General features: G+C 35.4%; 1 protein-coding gene across 1 annotated transcript in view; it reads left to right on the top strand.

The window, feature by feature from the left end:
• The window catches only part of PrBP (Prenyl-binding protein), a 132,302-nt gene that overhangs the window by 109,225 nt on the left and 1,642 nt on the right, over positions 1-21,435 (top strand). The window lies entirely within an intron of this gene.

The raw sequence follows: 21,435 nt of genomic DNA, 5'->3' as shown, positions 1-21,435 counted from the left end.
TTTATTATTGTATGGGTGCCTCCATGGAGTCCGAAGGCTCATTGAGGGAGATCCATGTTGTCCACACAAAATATACAGTGAAAAAATATTATTAGGATGTCAAAATGGATTTTTAACCAGTTGGTTAACCACGCTACCTGGCTGGTAGCATGGTTAACCAACTTCTATAGATAACTATAGATCAATCTCAATCTCTCCTCATAGGGAACATTTCAGAGACCACTCACTATCTTGGTCACTTGCCTCTGAAGCTGCTCCACCACTTCCTCATCCTCAGGAAACTCAGGAGACCATACCTGAGCATAGTAATCAAGATGTGGATGTATCAAGGCCTTATAAGAAAGTAATAACTTATCTCTACTTGTTAGTGTTATTCAATAGCCAAGTAATCTTACCAGGTACCTTAGCAACATTTACAATATGTCCTCTAAACTCTCAACCATCTGTCAATCACTGCACCTAAATCCCTAGCTTCATTTGTCTTCTGGAATACAGTTCCATCATTGTGGTACACCATCGAATCTGTTTATCCCAAAATGCATAACTTTGCATTTATCTGCATTAAACTAATATCCATTATCTTTTGCCCATACTGACAGCCTATTTAAATCATCTTGCAAGCTCTCCATATCATCTTGATTAACTATTACTCTACCTAATTTTGCATCATTAGCAAACAACTGAATAATTCCTTTCAGATTATTTCCTATATCATTTATGTACAAATTAAATAGTAGGTCCTAGCATGGAACCTTGCTGCACACTATTATCCACATGCTTTCTCCTGGGTTCTGATCTTTCATATACCACTTTTTGATATCTTTCCAGCAGTCACCCTCATAGACACCTAACCAGTCATATCCATCTCCATTTGTTCTAATTTGTGTAACAGTTTCATGTGGTATTCTGTCACATGCCTTTGAAAATTCAGCAGAATCATTGTGGAGCCATTTCCTTTATCCAACTCAGCTATCACTCTATTATAAAAAGTTAATAAATTACTAAGGCATGACCAACTCTTCACAAAGCCATTTTACCCCTCATAGAATATCATATTTTATCCATCCAATTAAAATGGAATTTTTGAAACCTTGGTAGTCTCATACAGGGCAGTAAAATTCATTGCACTTAAACTACAAACATCCATGCCTACTGTGAGATTCAAACCTGCAGCTTGTTGATTGAAATGTGAACATGCTCACTGCTTGGCCAGCTATATTTTGTATAATAAAGTAGCGGTTAAGTTGGATTAAGGGAATTGCCACCATGATATTGCAAGACATTTGATAGGCTACTGCATATGGATGCTTACTACATAAACTGGAGTAGATGGAGATTGATATGAATTTGGTGACATGGATAAGAGGATGGTTGATGGGCAGACATTAAATATTAATATTACACTCTACAGTATTACCCTTTATATTTGGACAACTGCTATTTAAGTAGCATGCTAGGTGTGTGGAGTGATTTGAGCGAAAATATATAATCGTTTATACTGGTGTGAAAATGGGGAGGGCAGTATTTAATAAATGTGATATATGGATCCATGCAGGGATGGTGGAACCAACCAGATTATAAGAAATTTAAGAAAATAGTGATTTGAGGGTAATTGTGGAAGAGAAGTTCAGAAAGCACATTGCAAAAGTAGGTATAATAGCTCAAAATATTACTTGTATGTTGATGAACACACTGAGTAGAAGTAAGGAAGATCTCTCTCTCTCTCTCTCTCTCTCTTTCTCTTTGTGTGTGTGTGTGTGTGTGTGTGTGTGTGTGTGTGTGTGTGTGTGTGTGTGTGTGTGTGTGTAAGGCTTTGATATGACTATATCTGGAATACTCCATACATATTTGGTAGCCAGCATTTCTTTGAGGATTGGGAAGCAGTGGAGAAGTTCCATAGGCAGTGACCAAGTTTGTGATAGGTCTGCAGAATGTTCCTTCTCAGGAACATTCTGCAGATTATGGGTTTGCAAGCTATAAAATTTGGTTGATAGGCAAAAAAAAAGACCAGATGTAATTAAATAATTGAAACACATGTTGCTAATAGGAGTTTAGAGAATGGATACTGAAGAAATTTTTCAATACATGAAAATAGGAGATAGAACAAGGTGGAGGGGTGTTCAACACTGGAAGCTCATACCAGGCATTAAAATTCATCTCATCTACCTCTAATGATAGTTATCCAATTAATAAAACAGAAGAGTGTTGAATGGATATTAGTTTTTTCTATAATATATCCCAGAATTTTTTCTTTCTGTTTGTTTTTGAACTCTGAGATTGATTTCATATGCATGAAGTCTCCCTACTGAGAATGTAAGATTTATAGTTATAAATTCTCAAATTGATATTAGAAATGCCACAGTTGTTGCAATCAAAATATATTCCATGGTTTTTTTAGTATCAACTATATAACATTAATTTTCATAATTGGAAACACCTGTTCCTTATTCATAACTAAATTTTAACAGTATTACAACAATAAATTATAAAAGAATATTTATTAAATGGTTTATATTTCCCTGGATTTAAAACCAGCATCCCTAGAGCAAAACAACATGTTACAGTTTAATGCTCTATAATGTTATGTAAAAGAAATACCACAGTTGTGTAGGAGTTGATCTTAAGATGACTCTCCCCAATTTCTGAAGATTAATGCAGCCATACTTGTTGAGATTAGGAGAATGCTCTATTACCATTGCTGACTCTAAAAATAGTCTCTCTGACCTGTAAGGACTTCTATATAGCACATTGATTTTCTTCTAACCATTCTATGTGAAGAGTGTCTAAAGTGTGGTCTGCCAGTCCCGACTTGCCATAATAATGGTAGCAAATGTATTTCTTATGTTCTCCAATGCAGATGTTAATTGATTTTCCTGTCACAGTCACAGGGAACTTCATTTACACTTTAGGATGTGCTAGAGAATGGAGTATGTCCTTAGAAGAACAGATCAGAGTTGCTAATTTGACACATGGTTTGAATATGGTGTGAAGGTTATATTTTATTACTATTTTGTCTATATTTTCAGATGTACTTTGGATATATGGAATAGAAATAGTGGTGTTTTGTTCTTGTGTCTTTGGGAAGGGAGAAGTAGGGGAGACCATATAGTATTTTATCTATTGGGTGGGAGCTATAGCCATTGGTCAGGAAAGCATGGTAAAGATAGTTGGGTTCTGGAAGGGGGCTGCATCATTAGCCGTGGATTTGTGCATAAGTGTTTTGAGAATTGCACACTGTTGAGCTGGATGACAATGTGATTGTTTATATAGATATCTTCCTATACATATTGTCTTTCTATAAAAAATGAACCATGTGAAAGGCAAGTGAAGGCTAACGTTTCAAGAAAAGGCAAACGGTTATTTGATTCTTTTTCTAATGTGAAGTGAATTTTGGATGTTGGCTGTTAAGGTAAGTTACAAAAGAATCCAAAGTATCTTGCTTGTAGAGCCAAATGGAAAACATGTCATCATATTAACAAAGCATAACCACACCAAGGATATGAAAGTATGGTAAGTATTTTCTGGAAAAAGTTTGCTAAATGGGGGGGCGGGGAGGGTAGGTATAGATTAATGGCAGTGGATTCTTTCTTATAAATGGATGTTCTTATAAAAGCTGCTCAGCATTCTGTAATTCCCACATTGTCTGTCTAATAGTCTGTTTTAACTTTGTAATTTTGGAAGTTAAATCATTTCAACATGCTCTTTACTGGAGCAGGCATTCCTATTCTTCAGTACTACTAAAACAAAGTTTTTGCAGTACTGAAGTCGAACAAAGTTCTCTCACCCTACTAAAATGACAAGGAGATTACTATTTAAGCTTTTTTTGTTTTATTTACTAAAATAAAGAGCCAAAAGGCTTCAGTTCAGCAATGCAAATTTATATAAATCAAGTGGACATTAAATCCAGCATTATTTCAAAGCTGAATGTAGAAACTATGAAAGTTTCATAAAAAAAAGTTGACCACATGTCCTACGTATATTACACTTTTGGCAAACTGCTCTAAAGCCAAGTTTCCAGATTAATCCTCAAATTACCGTGGTGCTAATACTAGTGCACTATAGGTTTACAACATTTTGTGGGTTTGTTTAACATAAAAAAAAAGCCAGCATTATTTCAAAGCCGAATGTAGAAACTATTAAAGTTTTGTAAAAAAAAAAAAAAAAAAAAAGTTGACCAGAGTGCTTACGGGAATAGACTCCCTGACATTCACGAGTTGCCCTAGCATGGACCACTTAGAAGACATGAGTGCTTGCCCAAGCATCCATATATTTGCCTTCTTTGCAAAATGAACTAATGTCTTAAGTGGTAAGACATGAGTGCTTGCCCAAGCATCCATATATTTGCCTTCTTTGCAAAATGAACTAACAGAAGGCGAATATATGGACGCTTGGGCAATCGCTCATGTCTTCTAAGTGATCCATGCTAGGGCAACTCGTGAATGCCAGCGAGTGGATTCCCGTAAGCGCGCTGGTCAACTTTTTTTTTTTTACAAAACTTTAATAGTTTCTGCATTCGGCTTTGAAATAATGCTGGCTTTTTTTTTTTTTTATGTTAAACAAACCCACAAAATGTTGTAAACCTATAGTGCACTAGTATTAGCACCAAGGTAGCTGAGGATTAATCTGGAAACTTGGCTTTAGAGCAGTTTGCCAAAGTGTAATACACATGGGTATGCAAAAGGTCTGTGTGTGTGTGGGGGGGGGGGGTATGAGGCAAGCACTTTTTTTTGTTTAATGTTGATTACTTTTTTTATTTTTACTTTTACATTTTAGTTGCCATATTGTTACAGATAAGTGTAAGTCTATCATATAATTAATTTTTCAGTAAAAAATCTTTAGACAAAAGTATTCTCACCTCCATAGTGTCTACTTGACAGCACGACTGCATTCCAACTGTATGTTTCGAACAACTGTTTGCATTAAAAGTATAACAGTCAAACTACTGCACTATAGGTTTACACCATTTTGTGGGTTTGTTTAACATATAAAAAAAAAAGCCTTATATTCAAATATTTCCAACAACACAGTCAGAACTCTGCTAGATTTTGGAATCACTTATATCCTAAACTGCAACAACCCTCGGTGACTGTTTCATCACCTGCACATGCATCTATATATCTCAATCAGTGTTTGTGTCACAAAAGTGTTCTTGAAATGGAGCCCCACCCCCACCCCATGGCTAAATATAAAAAATATAGACCTGGATTTCAGCAAACTAACTTCATCCCAACAGAAACAGTTTCATTCACCTTAATGTTCATAATTTTTGTTTCTGCTGTCGAATTCATATAACAGTCTATTTAATCATTTAAAACAAAATGTTTCATGTCTGCAATTTATTATAATGCAAATATTAAAAAATAAACATCTTTATAATTATTTGTCTTTGAATGAAATTATTATTATGACTACTTTCAAACTGCCTTTGCCATATTCAAACTTGAAATGCTTGGGCACAGCAAGTATTGTCAATGAGGAATGGAGTGTACTATCAACATAGAACTATGGATTTGAGACTAGTGAGAGCAATCCTTTATGTATGTAAGGAAGAGGTGAATGAAAGTACAGATTCCTAGGTAGTACTCTGGCAATTAGCAAGGATATTTGAATCTTGAACTGCAACAACCCTCGGTGACTGTTTTATCACCTGCACATGCATCTATATTCACCATGACACAGTGAACAACCAAATGGAACTTTTACCATCTACTCTCGGTGCAAATGTGCTATAGGTTTCTAAAAACTTTTCATGGGTGAGAGCCACATAAAAACTTACTATGTTAAACCATCTCAGATATATGAGATCCCCAAATTCACTAGCAAAATCACTTTCTCCTCCTCACAAGCAACTGTCCTTGCCTTACTAAAAATTCTACCTTTAAAAACAATAAAAAAAAATCTTAACCTGAAAGATATTGGTCAGTTTTGATATTGAAACCCTTAACCTTATTGAGTTACATTTTCCCCTGGTATATTTGAATTCTAGTTAAGTGGGACTACTGTAGGTCTCACCCCCCCTTCCTCAGCCAGTTTCTGCTTGGAATTTCTAGGGAAAAAAACGAACTCAACACAACTAAAAATAAACCAATAGTTTGGTTATGTTCTGATAATGTGTTTGCTATTTGGTCTGGACATTAGATATACTTTCAGTATATTTAAACAGCCAACATCCAAAAATGCATTTCACTGTAGGAAAGAAACTAACATACTACCCTTCCTAGCCATGCTAGTTATGTAGCTACTAAATTGTTTGTTATCCTTTTTTGTTTATAGAAAACATCCATGTACACACATTCAGACTTTGATATGAGTGTGACTATATTAACTTGAGATCTGGGAGATAGTCATTCTTGTCCATATTTAGCCTGACTTCTCTGAATTTACTGACTATTCTGAATTATTCTGAAACCTTAGTAGGACATTAGACATCTAATTAATGGTTTGTCAAAGTTGTAGTTTTTGTATTATCCATATAATGTTAGAAATCCAGCAAAGTATTGGTAAGTTCAGTAATTTAATTTCTTCAGGTGGTGTTTATATCATGAATCACTGATGAATTGTTCCATATAGTGTCCTCTTTATGCCATACAAAGATAGCATTTTGAGCAGTTTTTCCTCTTGACATCTTATACCTTTTCCAGATCTATAAAATGTAAGTAAGTATAGATATGGGAACATCGAGTGATGTTCCCATATCTATACTTACTTTTATACATGATTTCTTAACTATTGTGGCAAAGAAACAATGTAAATTTCTCCTCGTTAGTTTTTCTTAGTCCCTTGCAATTATAATTGCATAAATATTTCCTGGAAAACTTAGTAGGGAAGTTCTCCTGTAATCTTCACATTTAATTTGTTTCTTTTTATAGTTAGATATTATGAAAGATACTCTTGTAATTTGAAATTCAGTTTTCTGACCAGGCATTCTGAATTATGCAGTATAAAGATGTGGTTCAGAAATTGAAGTTTCTCTGTGAAAAATGGAGAAAAATATGGTCAGTGTTCACTTAGAGACCATCAGATGTTTATACCTTGCAGCGTGTCAATTCCATTTTCCATATCTTTCATAATATCTAACTATAAAAAGAAACAAATTAAATGTGAAGATTACAGGAGAACTTCCCTACTAAGTTTTCCAGGAAATATTTATGCAATTATAATTGCAAGGGACTAAGAAAAACTAACGAGGAGAAATGTACATTGTTTCTTTGCCACAATAGTTAAGAAATCATGTATAAAAGTAAGTATAGATATGGGAACATCACTCGAAACTATACTTAATGGTCTAGTAATGCATGGAGACCTATGGATAGACCAAATAGATGATGATAAAATGAAAACTAAAAGGAGAGTGAACTGAATAAAATTTGGAGGATACCCTCATTCAGCAGTGCACTGATCTAGGATGAATAAGAAGAAATAGTAATTTACTCTCAATAATTTCGTACGATAATCCTGGTCTTCGGTATATTCTGAAATGTAATGAAAATTACATTATACAGTGAACTCTATTATCCAAATAGCTTGGGAAATGATGGCTTTAGATAGTGGATTTTTTTTCACATAATAAAGGTCCCTAAAATTGCACTTTCCTGTGATTTCAGGGTGACAACAAATTTCATTATCGCAGTACCTAGTGCTCTTGATATCATTATAAATTTCATTAACATCTCTTTATCATCTCTCTAAATAAAACTTTTCTTTTATTTCCATTTTATATTTCAATAGATTTGAAGAAAATAAACAAAAAGGTTGTCTTAAGTGTACTTTAGAGGGAAGAAGTGATAAGTGTTATTTTAGAAGTGATGATTATCCTTTTGTAAAGTATGGTTCTAAAGCCTTTTAGGGACCTTTTTTTTTGCAGAAAAAATTGTTTATAAGAATGATTATCATAAATATACCTGATCCTAAATTTTGCCAATAAAAAATATTGGCAAAAATACTGTGCAAGTTACATTTTGTTTTTCTGCAACTGGTTACAATTTATTTTTCAGTTTTGTGCAACTTCTATTAATTTTCCAGCACTGAATTACGATGTACTATAATAGTCACTATAAATTACAAAATTACTATGGGCAATTTCAGAAGTATCTTAAAGTGACAAATTTGATTCATCTGTTTGTTTACACATTTAAGCATAACATTATATATTGCTCAGGTTAGTTATGACCTAAGAATGCCATTAGTAGTAAAAAAAAAACCTTCTGAAACATAGTTTTATTTTTTAAATTACCACTAGCAAATATTAATGTTATGGTAGCCATTTTTCTGTTTTGATGATTCTATCTTTTGCAGTAAAAAAAAAAGATGCAAAATCCATTATTCTGAAAGGATATATATATGCATTGAACTGTCAGTCAGTAAACTTTTCAAACTAAATATTAGTTAATGATGGAACCTTTACTGTTCTCATATTATAAGTATTGAAATTACAAACGTGGAAAAGTATATGCTTGTTTACAGTAGAGAGTTTATGTGGAGAGTAGCTGGCATAGTAGCTCTGAGATGCAGCTATGAAACTAAGTTAATAGTAAGTTAATAAATTATTTGCCCCCCCCCAGTCCATTATTAACATTAGAGAACATAGCAGTTATTACTGCTCAATTTGAACATGAGCAATTACAAATCTGGGTCACAGCTTAAAACTATAACTATGTTAGTAAATGTTGTTTACTAACATATTGAAAAGATTTATATTTTAATTTATTGCAAAATACTGCAGCAGGACAAAATTTCATTCTTGATATTTTATTTTTAAACAATGACAAAAATTCTCAGAAATTATTTTTTGTTAAGATTAGCATGATTAAAAAATAATCTTATAGTAGATAATTTTATTTTCATGAATGCAAAATAAAAAGCTCAATACAGGAAAATGATTCAAATATGTACATGTAACAAGCAAGCAAGTACAGAGTGGCCATAAAATAACTTTCCCTCTTTGGAGGCATCTGTAGCTAAAACCAATAAACAGAATGAAACCAAATTTTATATTGAGACTTTTGAAGGCATGGGGAGATGATTTCCATGAAAAAAAAGCTGAGGAAATAATGATCCAAATAGAACTTGGGATCCGCAACATTCCTAACCATATCGCCAACAACGTCAGACTGGATGTAACTGGTATTCTCACCAAAGCAAGACCTCCAAATACCAACTTATCCAAAGACGAATATGCAGCACTACTAGAAATGAAGAAAAACAAAAAAAAATAGTAATCAGCAAAGCGGATAAGGGAAACGCCATGGTGGTTCTCAACTACACAGGTAAGCTTAAGGCTTTATTATTAGACCGTACTACCTACCTCCCTATTGAATATAATCCTATCAGCTGTCAGAACCCTCCACAGACTCCTTAAGAAGGTCACTTCTTGGCCTGTGGAAGTTACTAACAAACTAAACCTTTTAACTCTAGACCCCCACCCCCCAATTATATGGACTTCCAAAAATATATAAACAAAATGTGCCGTTACATCCCATAGTGGATGGCATTGATTCCCCCATATATAAATTAGCCAAACATTTAGCCAAAGCGCTCACACACTATACTGGCAACACACCATCACACATAAAAAACTCAGCCCACTCAAAGCAAGTATAGAAAACCTCTCACTCCAACACACTGACATAATGGTCAGTTTTGACATCTCCTCCCTATTCACAAATGTCCCACTCAAGGAAACCCTAGAGCTCATCCAAGCCAAATTTCTGTCCGATATCTCAGCCCTATTTCAGTTCACAATGAACGCAGGCTATTTCGTTTGGCAAGAAAAATTCTACAAACAGATAGAGGGGACATCCATGGGTTCACCACTTTCCCCACCCATGGCCAACTTCTTTATGGAGACCTTTGAAGAGAAAGCCTTAAACTCTGACCCACAAAAACCCACTATTTGGCTTCGGTACGTGGATGATGTGTTTGTTATTTGGCCACTTGGCTCAGATACACTCCACTCCTTCCTAACACACTTAAACAACAACACCCCAGGGTCTAGTTCACCTTGGAAAAAGAGGAAAACAACACCCTCCCCCTTCCTAGACACTCTAATCACTCGCCAGCCTGATGGATCTTTGGTTTTCTCTGTTTATAGAAAACCCACCCATACAGGCAGATACATTCACCAGCAATCCCCTCCTCCTCACAACAATATGGGGTTATTAAAACACTATATAACAGGGCAAAATTTATCTGCTCAGATGATGATGCCCTAACCACTGAACTAAACCACATACTTAACACTTTCTTAGCCAATGGCTACAACCCCCAAAAAATACTAAAACCAGTAAACCACAACCTCCCCCCCCCCCTTTCACAATAAAGATTACACTAAATCTATCACCATCTCCTACATCCTGGGCACCTCTGAGAAAATAACCAATATCCTCAAAAAATATGACCTAACTTCTTGTTATAGACCATATAAAAAGTTGGCATCCCTTATCCGCTCTATCAAAGACCAACCATTTCCCCTACACCTACCTGGTGTATACCAGGTCCCTTGCAGCTATAAATTGTCCTACTTTGGCCAAACAGGCAGGACAGTGAATATCAGGATTTCAGAACATAAAGACTACATCCAGTTTCACCAGTACAGCCACTCTGGGCTTGCAGACCATGCCATAGATACCTGCCATAGAATTCGTTGGAAGAAAACTAAAATAATACACCGCAGCAAGTTCAAGTCCAAACCTCAACAAATTTGGGTGGATGAGACTGCCCCAAATTTGGGAGACTTGCATCATAAGAACTTCAGCCCAACGGCTAAGACAACCCAATTAGCCCACTAGGGGGCACCATTAGGACTTTAGGAACAAGATTAGTTTCTTGCCTTCTTCCTCATTTGCTTTTGTTAGTGCCTGCGTGCACATACCATATTTGTATGTTCCTGAAGATGGCAATGTGATGTTGCCGAAATATTGAAGGTATTCATTAAAGTTTCCTTTAATTAATATCCATTTTATGCGTTGTAATTTCCTTAAGTTAATTACCAATTATGTATGATCAACGTATAAGCCTTGCTACAAGTGTTTAATAATAATATTTCTAACCTACTGAAGCAATTTCTGTTTAGATTAAAGGTATCTGTCTTTAAGGATTCAATCCAGAGCACAATTTTTTTACTCCAGTAAATTGTTTTGAATTGGAGCAAAAATATTTTGCTCTCAGAAAATAATACTCTGTTTGAAACAAACACACATACACATATTAAAACAAACATGACTACACACTCACGCACACTGCTTATATCATCTCTTTAAATAAAACTTTTCTTTTATTTCCATTTTGTATTTCAATGGATTTAACTTATGAATATTTCTTTTTCCTGCTAATAGTAACAATAAATTCTTCTTCATCGATCTCCTCGTGCCTGAAGACTCGTGACCTTGGCAACAATGGTTTCTCCATCTACTTCTGTCTCTTGACATGGCAGTTGCTTCTTCCAAGGAAAGTCTTGAGATCCTTTGGATTTGATCTATCCATCTTGGACTTCGTTTCCTGTATTTTCCTTGTACTTTTCCATGCATAATTTTCTTCTTAATGTCATCACCATCTCGTCTGATATAAAAAATAAAAAAAAATTATGTAAAAAATAGTATTATGTGAAAAAGATATGTAAAAAATTATATCATAACAATAAATAAATACTATTTTTACATAATTTTTTTACTATCATAATTCTTAAATTAATCTTGAATAGTCAATAGATAAATATAAATAATTAAATATATAAATTATACATATACAGTGGTGTGTGTGTGTATATATATATATATATATATATATATATATATATATATATATATATATATATATATATATATCATTTATTTATTTAGATGGAGCATTATTTTCTGGGAGTGAAATGTTTTGTTCTCACCTGTCAATTGCCTTTGCAAAATCCAGCAGTATCATGGTGTAGCCATCTCTTTTATCTAGTTCTGCTGTGTCACTTTATAAAGTATGAACAAATTACTAAGACAGGACCTACTCTTTACAAAATCGTGCTGCCCACTATAGCCTGTCATATCTCTATATCCACAGACTGTTGAATTTTACCTTTAACCAATTTTCCAATACTTTAACAACTACTCTGGATATATTAATTTGTCAGTAGTTTGCTACTTCTGTCTTGGAGCCATCTTTATGTAATGGAACTGTCTTACCCTATTTCCACTCACTTGGATCCTTGCCAGAGCTGAGACTTATATTGAACAACTTCATCAGCGGCAATGCTGATTTTCTTGCAAATTCACGCAGTACATGGGCTGACATGCCATCTAGTCCCACTGCTGTATTCACATTGATATTTTTCAATATTATTATTATTATTATTTGTGACACCTCCAAGTAGTCCGAAGACTCATTGCGGGAGGACACCTACTATACAACACTCCGCCTCCACTACTACACCGAACCTCTATTACCAATCACCTACATCAACACCATCACAACCACCACCACAGCTAGTATTTTTGTCTGTAAATTGCATATGTTCTAAAGGGCTGATTTGTCTGTATGCCGGATGAAAAACCCAAGTTTCTGTTAGAAAATATGCTCAACACTTCCTGTTCATCTACCTCAGTTTTGACATCAGTCACTGTCACATTAGCAACTGCAAAAATCTTTACCTGACTCAGCAACTTAACTATTTATTCTGCCTCTGTCACCTTCCTACCATCCACATTGATTAGTCAACTTTCCATAGTAATTTTTCCTCTTACGTGCTACATAATGAAAGGACTCCTTTGGATTTACTTTGGCCTGTTTAGCTAATTTTTTTCCATAATAATTAGTTTTGGCCTTTCTTGCCACTAGTCTTCCTTCTTGCCACCTTGTACTACTCAATGAGTATGCTGATCACCTTTTTTTTTATATTCCCTCCACAGTGATTTCTTTTTTTTTGCAGCGTTTGCTTTATATTTCTACTCATACCACTTAACCCCCACATGGTTTATCATCCTAACTCGAGGTAAGCAGTCTGATACTGTTTCCCTCAAATATTCTCTGACCACTTCCGATGCACTGCTGACATTCTTTCCTTGTAACTTCTCAAGCCAAGGCACTGCTTCAAGATGCCTCCTGAGACTATCATAATTACCAGCTTTATAGTTCAACATAAATCCATTCTTGACAGAGAATTCCACATGTTTAGCAACTTCCCAAAAAAACTGCATGGTCTCTCTCTCTCCCCGATTGGAAGCAGAGCTTTGGTTATGGATATATGCTATTACCAGATCCAGACCTGCAGTCATTGTGCTAATCTGTCAATGCATGGCATCTTTCTGTAGATCTCCTCTGTAGCAGCAAACAACATATTTTGTCATATTGGCCTCTATCTTACACCATACAGCCTTAAATTAATCATTTCCTCCCAGACCTAAAATCTTTAATTCTAATTTTGTTGGTTGTAGTATTCAGCTAACATTAGAATTACCCACCTCCTGTGCTAATTCCCTCTATCCTCCCTAAAAATACAATACCTTTTACATTTTATCCCTGTAATTACAGGGATAAATATAATTTTCTTCATAAAATATTATTACTGGAAGTTTCATAGCCATTCTCAATACAATTATAGGAAAACAAAAAAGAGAACAATGATTCAATTGAAAGTGCGTGATATTATGTGTGCTATCGGCTGCATCAATAGATATCCAAAATAAATTCCAAAAAAATAATTTATGTAATAAATTATTTTTAAATATAAACAAAAATTAATTACAAATTAAGGAACACATGAATGGTGAGCAGCATAGTCAGTATAACCTCCCAAAATTGAGAAAGTTTTAGGCAATTGTTTTTGTTTTAGGTTTGGGTTATGAATGTGTGCTTCACAGCTTTCCTTGTACAGTCTTTTCAGAAGAAAATAGCTTTTGTGCAACATTTTGGTTTTGTTCCAGTGAATCCTGTGTTTTGTAGATAATGCATGGCTTACTAAACTGAATTTGTTGGGTTCTTTAAGTAAAACAGATTCCTGATGTAATTCAAGATGAATTCTTGTGGAACACCAGTTTGTTCATAATAACATTAAAAAAAAAAAATCATTTTCTGTCAACCAGGTCTCACCAATACCTATAATTTTTGGCAAAGTTGAACTGACAATGCCAAAAACTCCTCGCCCTATTTCTGATACTTCAAGCATTCGTGTACATGTATTTCAACATCCCTTTGGACCCATAATTACCCTTGTGTAATTTCATCATCAACCCATTCAGATCTGAACGATGTGAGATTGCTTTCACCATTGCATAATCATTTCTGCTAGACATATACTTAATTGAATCCCCTCCCCCATTTCTAGTTTCCCTGGCTTTGCATTTTGGAACTCTAAGCAGCAGTTTTTCCAAACATCTGACCCCCAAACCATTCAAATGTAGTCCGTCATCCATGAAATTCATTCCATGTATCTATAAACTGCTGTACATTATTCCTCTTACACACCCTTCCCCGTGGGGAAGGGGTTTGGCACCTGTTTGTGGTGGTGGAGGAGAGATCTCTCAGTGATAGTACTGGCCTTTTTCATTCTTTCTCATTGCTGTTCATCCCATATTTTTTGTTCTACTTCTTCTGAGGCTTTACTATCAATTCTTCCAGACCTCCATCACTGGGATCTGACACTCTGCCACCATGTTTGCCATGCAGTGTGACCCATGGACATCTGGAAGGGGGATCTGGTAGTCTTGCACTATTTTGGTCTCTGATTCATCAAGACAGGTAATCTTGGATATAGCCCAGCCATTTCAATTGGCCAATGGGCTTGTCTGCAAGGATCAGGTGTTGCAGTAAATCTCTCACTCTATGGTCTGGGGTCGGGACCTAAGGCTTGCTGTGGTGCTGGTATAGCTTCTGGGGTACCCTGGCATCACACTCCTGAGTACAGTCAGTGAGCATCGTGCATGGGTCTGTGGTAGGTGGGGGAGCTCTGGCACCAAACAAAATAAAAAAAAGTCCATATTTCTGACATTTCAAGCATCTTAGTGGATTAGGGATGTACAGTCTAACAGGACAGTTGAGATCCCTACTTTTACAGATGGTGGATTCATCATGATTGTGAGTAGTCCAGGAGGCTTGGAAACCTTTGGACGCCTTGTTTGAGACATTAGCTTCTTGTTGTCTGTGATTAATTTCTGGGGCTCCTTTTGTTCTGAAACACCAACAATGTACCACAAGGCAACACTACTAGCGGGGGGGGGGTATGTTTGAAATACGATGAGATATGTTTGAAACTTAAAAATCAGGGAGTGACAGGTATGAGGCACAACCTGATCCATAGGAATGGTCATTTAGTTCCAACCAGGAACATCATCCTTACTTTTGATACATCTAAGCCTCCACCATCTGTAAAAGTATGGTATCTCGACTGTCCTGTTAGACTGTACATCCCTAATCCACTAAGATGCTTGAAATGTCAGAAATACGGACATGTCCAAACTGCCTGTCATGGCTCTTCCATCTGTGCCTGATGTGGTAGTAATGAGCATGATAACAAACCTTGCTCTGCAAAGAAAGCTAAATATGTTAATTTGTCAGGGAGATCATTCAGCTTACTCCCATGCATGTGAAGTGGAAAGATGAAAAAGAAATACAAAAGATTAACAGATCAGAATATATCATATCAAGATGCAAAAAGAAGTTAGCCACCATCATAACTATCCTGAGACCCTCTTATGCTGAGAAGGTTACAGTTAACAAAATATCAACAGCAACTCAAACTCGTATGTCTATCCCACCATCTAATAAATTCATCATATCTGAACTTTATGATTGTTAATGCTTCTCTGTTGAGTGCATCACATGACATATGGCCTCACTCCAGAAACAACTTCAAAAATGGTGAAAAAATTATGGCAAGGATATCACTTAAAGATAAACCACCAGACACCTCCACTGAAAAAATGGATACTTCGATATCCACTGAAAGTAAATTAATCTTACCAATTATTAATTACCAACTGATCCTTGGCACATCAGATAATGTATTTAATTTTTTTCCAGAGGAAGAGATGGATATTGAGCCATTCATACTTCCTGAAATCATTTGATGGATATAAACCTGATAGAGGTAAAGATGTTGAAAGGAGATGTTGATAAAGGATTAAACTAAATTTATTACTGATAGAGGTAAATCTCCTTAAAATCTGACAAGTCTACAAAGCCAAAACAATAGGAAAATTTTTACAATGGAACCGTCATAGGTTTCGAAAGAATATTGATGATATTAAGATTTTGCTACAGAAATACAAACCTTTTTGTAGGAAACATATTTAAAACTTAGTGAGGACTTGACCTTAAGGAATTTCTCTGTTGTATGCATGGACAGAACTGGAGATGGTGCTTCTTGTGATTGAGTAGCTGTTCTCGTAGGCATTCATATTCTTTTCCATCATGTCCAGCTTAATACTCTGGAAGTAGTAGCGATTCACTTATCTGTTGGATTTCTTATTACAGTATGTTCAATTTATGTACCACCTGGTTATGAGATAAATGAGGTGGAATTTGATAATCTTAAATTGAAACTGGGTTACTTTAATCAGCACAACAGTCTGTGGGAGTAGTGCCAAAACAAATGGATGAGGTTGTATCATTTGACAGTAATGACCTCTCCTATTTGAATAATGGATATTCTGTCTTCATTGTCTTCACAGGAACCATGCTCTCCTATTTTGATTCTAGAAAACGGGCCAGGCTGTGACCACCTTGCCAAATTTAATGCTGATACAGTCCGTCAAACATCAGTGAGTGAAGCAGTCGAGTATGTAACAGATTGTATTGTCCAGACAGCGACAGCCTCAATTCCATTCTCAACAACACCTTCATATTCTCCTAAATTTTTAATATTGAAAGACCAACAAGGGAAACAGCAGCTAAATTTTTAGTAGGTCTCCAATGCAGTAGGTCCTGATGACATCCGTTATGAAATGATAAAACATCTTCCATCATCTTCTGTGGATCTCCTCTGAAAGATCTCCATAACTAAGATCTCAGAGGACACCTTCCTGTATTTATTAAAAACTTTCTGTCTAGCTGAATTTTCGAAGTAGAGTGGGAAGTATGTCTATTGCAGCCATATCATCAAGAACAGGATGTTCCCCAAGGTGCTATCTTAAGTATGACACTTTTTGTTATCAAAAAGTGTCAGACAACTTCCTCCCACTGTAGATTGCTACACATGCTCTATATGTTGATGACTTCACAATTTACTGTCACTCTTGTAACATGAGGGTAATTGAAAAACAATTTCAACAAGCAATCGATCATGTCTCTTCATGGGCTCTCAGTAATGGGTTTAAGTTTTCAGCTGAAAAAACTGTGTACACTTCTGCCAAAAATGCACTCTTTGCCTAGATCCTGAATTAAGAATGGGACAAACTGTTACTCCAGCAACAGAAACTAAGTTCTTGTTACTCATCTTTGACAGAAAACTTACATTCCTTGCGCATATTTGTCAACTAAGAGAAAAGCAGAAGAGAGCATTAAATCTCCTTCACACACTATCGTCAACTGAATGGGATGCAAATTGATCTTCATTGCTTTGTCTTTATCTTCCTACATGGACTAGTCTTTTTTCTCTGCATTATGAAGCTCAATATTGCACATGTCAGACTGCCATATGTCCTTTTGGTTGGCTGTGCTGCTGTTGTTGTGTTTCCTGATTTTATTATCTCCATTCAGATCCCACTCAATTCCAGTAATTATACAGCAGAGTTGCATGCAATTCTGCTTGCACTTGTTCATATAAAAGAGAACTACCAAAAGTGTGTAATTTGTGCAGACTCTGAGTTCTTTACAGGCTACTTCTCTCCTATGCATAATCAACACCAGTACTTTGTTAAGTGTTATAACTGTTGTACAAAATGAAGACCCTTAATTTGAGGTTAAGTTGTGCTGGATATCCAACCACATTGGAATTAAGGGAAATGAGATTGCAGATGCGACTGCTAGAACAGCTACTTTTACCATGTACTGTTTGACAGTTCCCTGTACAGACATTTTATAAGATCAAAGCTAATTGCCCAGTGGCAGTCATCATGGCAGGAAGTACTGACAAACAAATTGCATAATATTAAGCCTGAAATTAAGCATTGGTAGTCTAGTCAGTGTAGAAACAGAAGAGAGGGAGTTGTTCTTGCTAGGCTTCACATAAGTCACACTCATCTTACACATTCTTATGTACTGATGACTCACCTATGTATGAAAAATGCAACACATCTTATCATTTGTCATATTCTGGTGGAGTGTCAGCACTTCATATGTGAGAGGAATGAAATTTGTACTTATCTACTGTAGCCAAGCCATATACACTCTGACAGATGTTATCAGATTCAGGCAAATTGCATGACATTTTTAATTTTTTACAAAGAATTATTTTATACAAACACATTTGATAATAAATTCTATTTATATGCAGATACTGCATTGCTGAACAAATTTTTTGTACTGTTAAATCTTGAATGAAGATATTTCAATAAGAACTATCTCATTTGGGATTTAACAAGTTTAAAGCACAAAGGGAATATGCTTGTATCTAGGTAAAAATTTGAATAACTTAAAAATCTGTAAAGTAACATATTTTGAAAAATGTTGATACCTATGTATTATATGAAGTTACTATGTAGCTGTGTATATTAGCAATGGAAGAAATTACTATTATTATATGAAATTACTACTAACTTTGTATATTAGCAATGAAAGAAAGTTTTGGTAAGTTATGTATAGCCAAGTAGTAATACAAGTTCAAAGTTCACGAGCCAGACACCAGGATTAGTGAAATATCCTAAAGCAGTCACGTACGTACGGAGCACGTAGCATTCGCGGGGTTTGTGGGAGACGCTATGGGAGAAGGCAAGACCCGCGTGCAGAAGAATTGAGTACAGTGTGGAAATACGTGACGCAAAAAGGGTGCCATTAGGGGTAGATATATAAGAGCTGGGACCACCCAGCAGGGCTCTCTTGTTCTCGGGTTCGACATAGGCGCTTGTCATTCAAGGGTTGCCACCTGAGTCATTCACGATGACAAGCAGATGAAAGGTTCAACGTAGCGGTGTACAGATGGAGAAGTAGCAGCCAAGTAGCAAGCTAAATGAGTGCAGTTTCGTCAGTGTGCTGAGGAAGCCTGCGTAAGTTGATCGATGTGCAGTACTATGTGGACCAACCTAGGCTGAACTATTCCCATCTACACCAGAGAGGAAAGATCGTTATACCGAGATCCAAGCCAGGCCCAGGAGAATCAACAGTCCGGACAAAGAGTTAATATACTGAAGACAAGAAATTAAAGGTTGAGAGAAAAGCTTGATGAAATCATGGATCTGGTAATGTACAAACCTTTAGTTATTTTTGTATAGAAAGAAGAATTGTTGTGTGTTAGAGAACAACGACACTCATTAATAGAACTCTAATTAATTTATAGGCAGGACTGTAATATATATTCAAATAGATGAGTGCTTCAGATCTAGTATTGTGTTTCACTGTATGTTGTGAATGTTAATTAAGTTTGATGTGTTATAGCATATCGTTAGGCACAGATAGTTAAACTAATGCCTGAAGAAAATTGTAGATAAAGGAATTGAAAGAGCATACCACTAAAATTTGATAGTAATGTTTCTTGTTAAGGTCTTTCTGTATAGATTACAGTTTATTACATGTTATTTTCTCTAATCTCGGAATACATTAGCTTAATTAAGTGTAAATATTTTGTTGAAATGTATAATATGAATTTTCTTAATAAATCCTTGTGCTTTTACCTAATTAGTTGCCTGATTTAATGAATCCAATGCACCACTCATAAAAATTTGGATCTAAGCGGAAGTTAATTGTTTAGTTACGACCACGACTGCAAACAATGTTAAATACAGAAGGTATTGATATTTGGAAACTAGGTATATATGTAGAATGATTGATCAAGTGCCTGTCTGAGAGTTCACTCCTTGACTGAGAAGTTTTCCAATCTAAGGGCTCTGGGTGGAGCAGCAGAACAAATACATTTCACAGGATCTTAAGAGGAGGTAACTCCAGATTTTTTGCAACTAAGGAATTGGCTCTACTCAAAGACATTCCTTGTGTTAATTTAATTCACGCACGTGACAATATAAGCAGCAGAAGTACACATAGATCTCTATATAAAGAAATTATAATAAAGGATAAGCAAATAAAAAAATAGAACCAGAACAAAATAAGAGAATATAACAGTACATACATATTATTTACTAATTTATCCCTTTATGACTATTTATTAACACCTTGTGTACTGCTGTAATGCAGTATGACCTTTGCTGTCCTTGCACCGATAAAAGTTAAATCAATCATACATATACACAATCTTTACTTCCTTACTCTTCATTTTCACTTTTTTTAGCAACTTTTTTTAATATCTTTTCTCATTGCACATTTCTCCCCTTTCAAATAATTTGTCCCTGCCAAAACAGTCAACTCTCACTTCTCCTTTCTGCAAACTAGCAGCTTCACTAACATCCTTGATTTTTGCACCTGGGAAACATGCTTTTGTGACTTTCTCACTAAGTATACTTCTTATCATCGAATCTCTATACAAACTGTCTCCTCATTTCCAATTTCTCACATCTTCATACTTTCTTCATTCACTTTTTCTTTCATTCTTCTGCCTGCTGTACCACATAGCAATCGTTTCTCCAGTCACTAGCTATGGTTTTGTCCTATGAAGGATGCAGCATAAACACACTATTTCACTCCTTACTGTCACCTCATCATTCACATTATTTTCAAACCACTTCTTTCATGCTATCATTCATATTTCATGCACTGTCACTATTTTCATATTCTCCATAATATTTTTTGCTTTCTTTACATCATAATATTCATAATTTCATTTTCCTGCTTTCCACATGACTCCATTTCTTGCACTCACACGTGAAATGTTTATGACACACTCTACCATTTTCCTTATATGCATTGGTGCCATGAAAAAATACTTTCTAAATGATATCCTGCATTAAATTTCTGAAACACACACACAACATTACAGTCTAAAGAAAGTAAGTTATTACCAAAAATATTTATGAAAACAAGACTTATCTGTACAACACGTGCAACATTGTTTCTACTGCTATACAGGCTTGCCCATAGCAGTCTTCACTAAACTGGCAGTAGCTTTGATGAACTGAACTGATCTGGACATATAATAATAAGATGCTGTAAGTGGCATCTGTTATAACTAATTAATTATAAGTACAGATAGAAAGTAATAACCTCAACATTTTGGAATACCTTTATTGGTGCAAATTGAAAAACTGATTTCATTACTGATCTGAGAAACTGATTTCATATTAATCTGGACCTTCAGTTTTCTCTTGTTTATTATTATTACTGACCTCCATGCAGTTCAAGGGCTCATTGTGAGAAGCTATTTTGCAGACTTGACACCACCATTCTGCAGTCCAATTGACTCTACTCAGTCCTCCT

The sequence above is a fragment of the Typopeltis vanoorti genome, chromosome 4, assembly GCF_054136105.1.
Source record: "Typopeltis vanoorti isolate ZY-2024b chromosome 4, IOZ_Tvanoo_1.0, whole genome shotgun sequence".
Classification (NCBI taxonomy): Eukaryota; Metazoa; Arthropoda; class Arachnida; order Uropygi; family Thelyphonidae; genus Typopeltis; species Typopeltis vanoorti.
The sequence above is the reverse complement of the archived record's forward strand: the minus strand, read 5'-3'. Positions and strand labels throughout refer to the sequence as shown.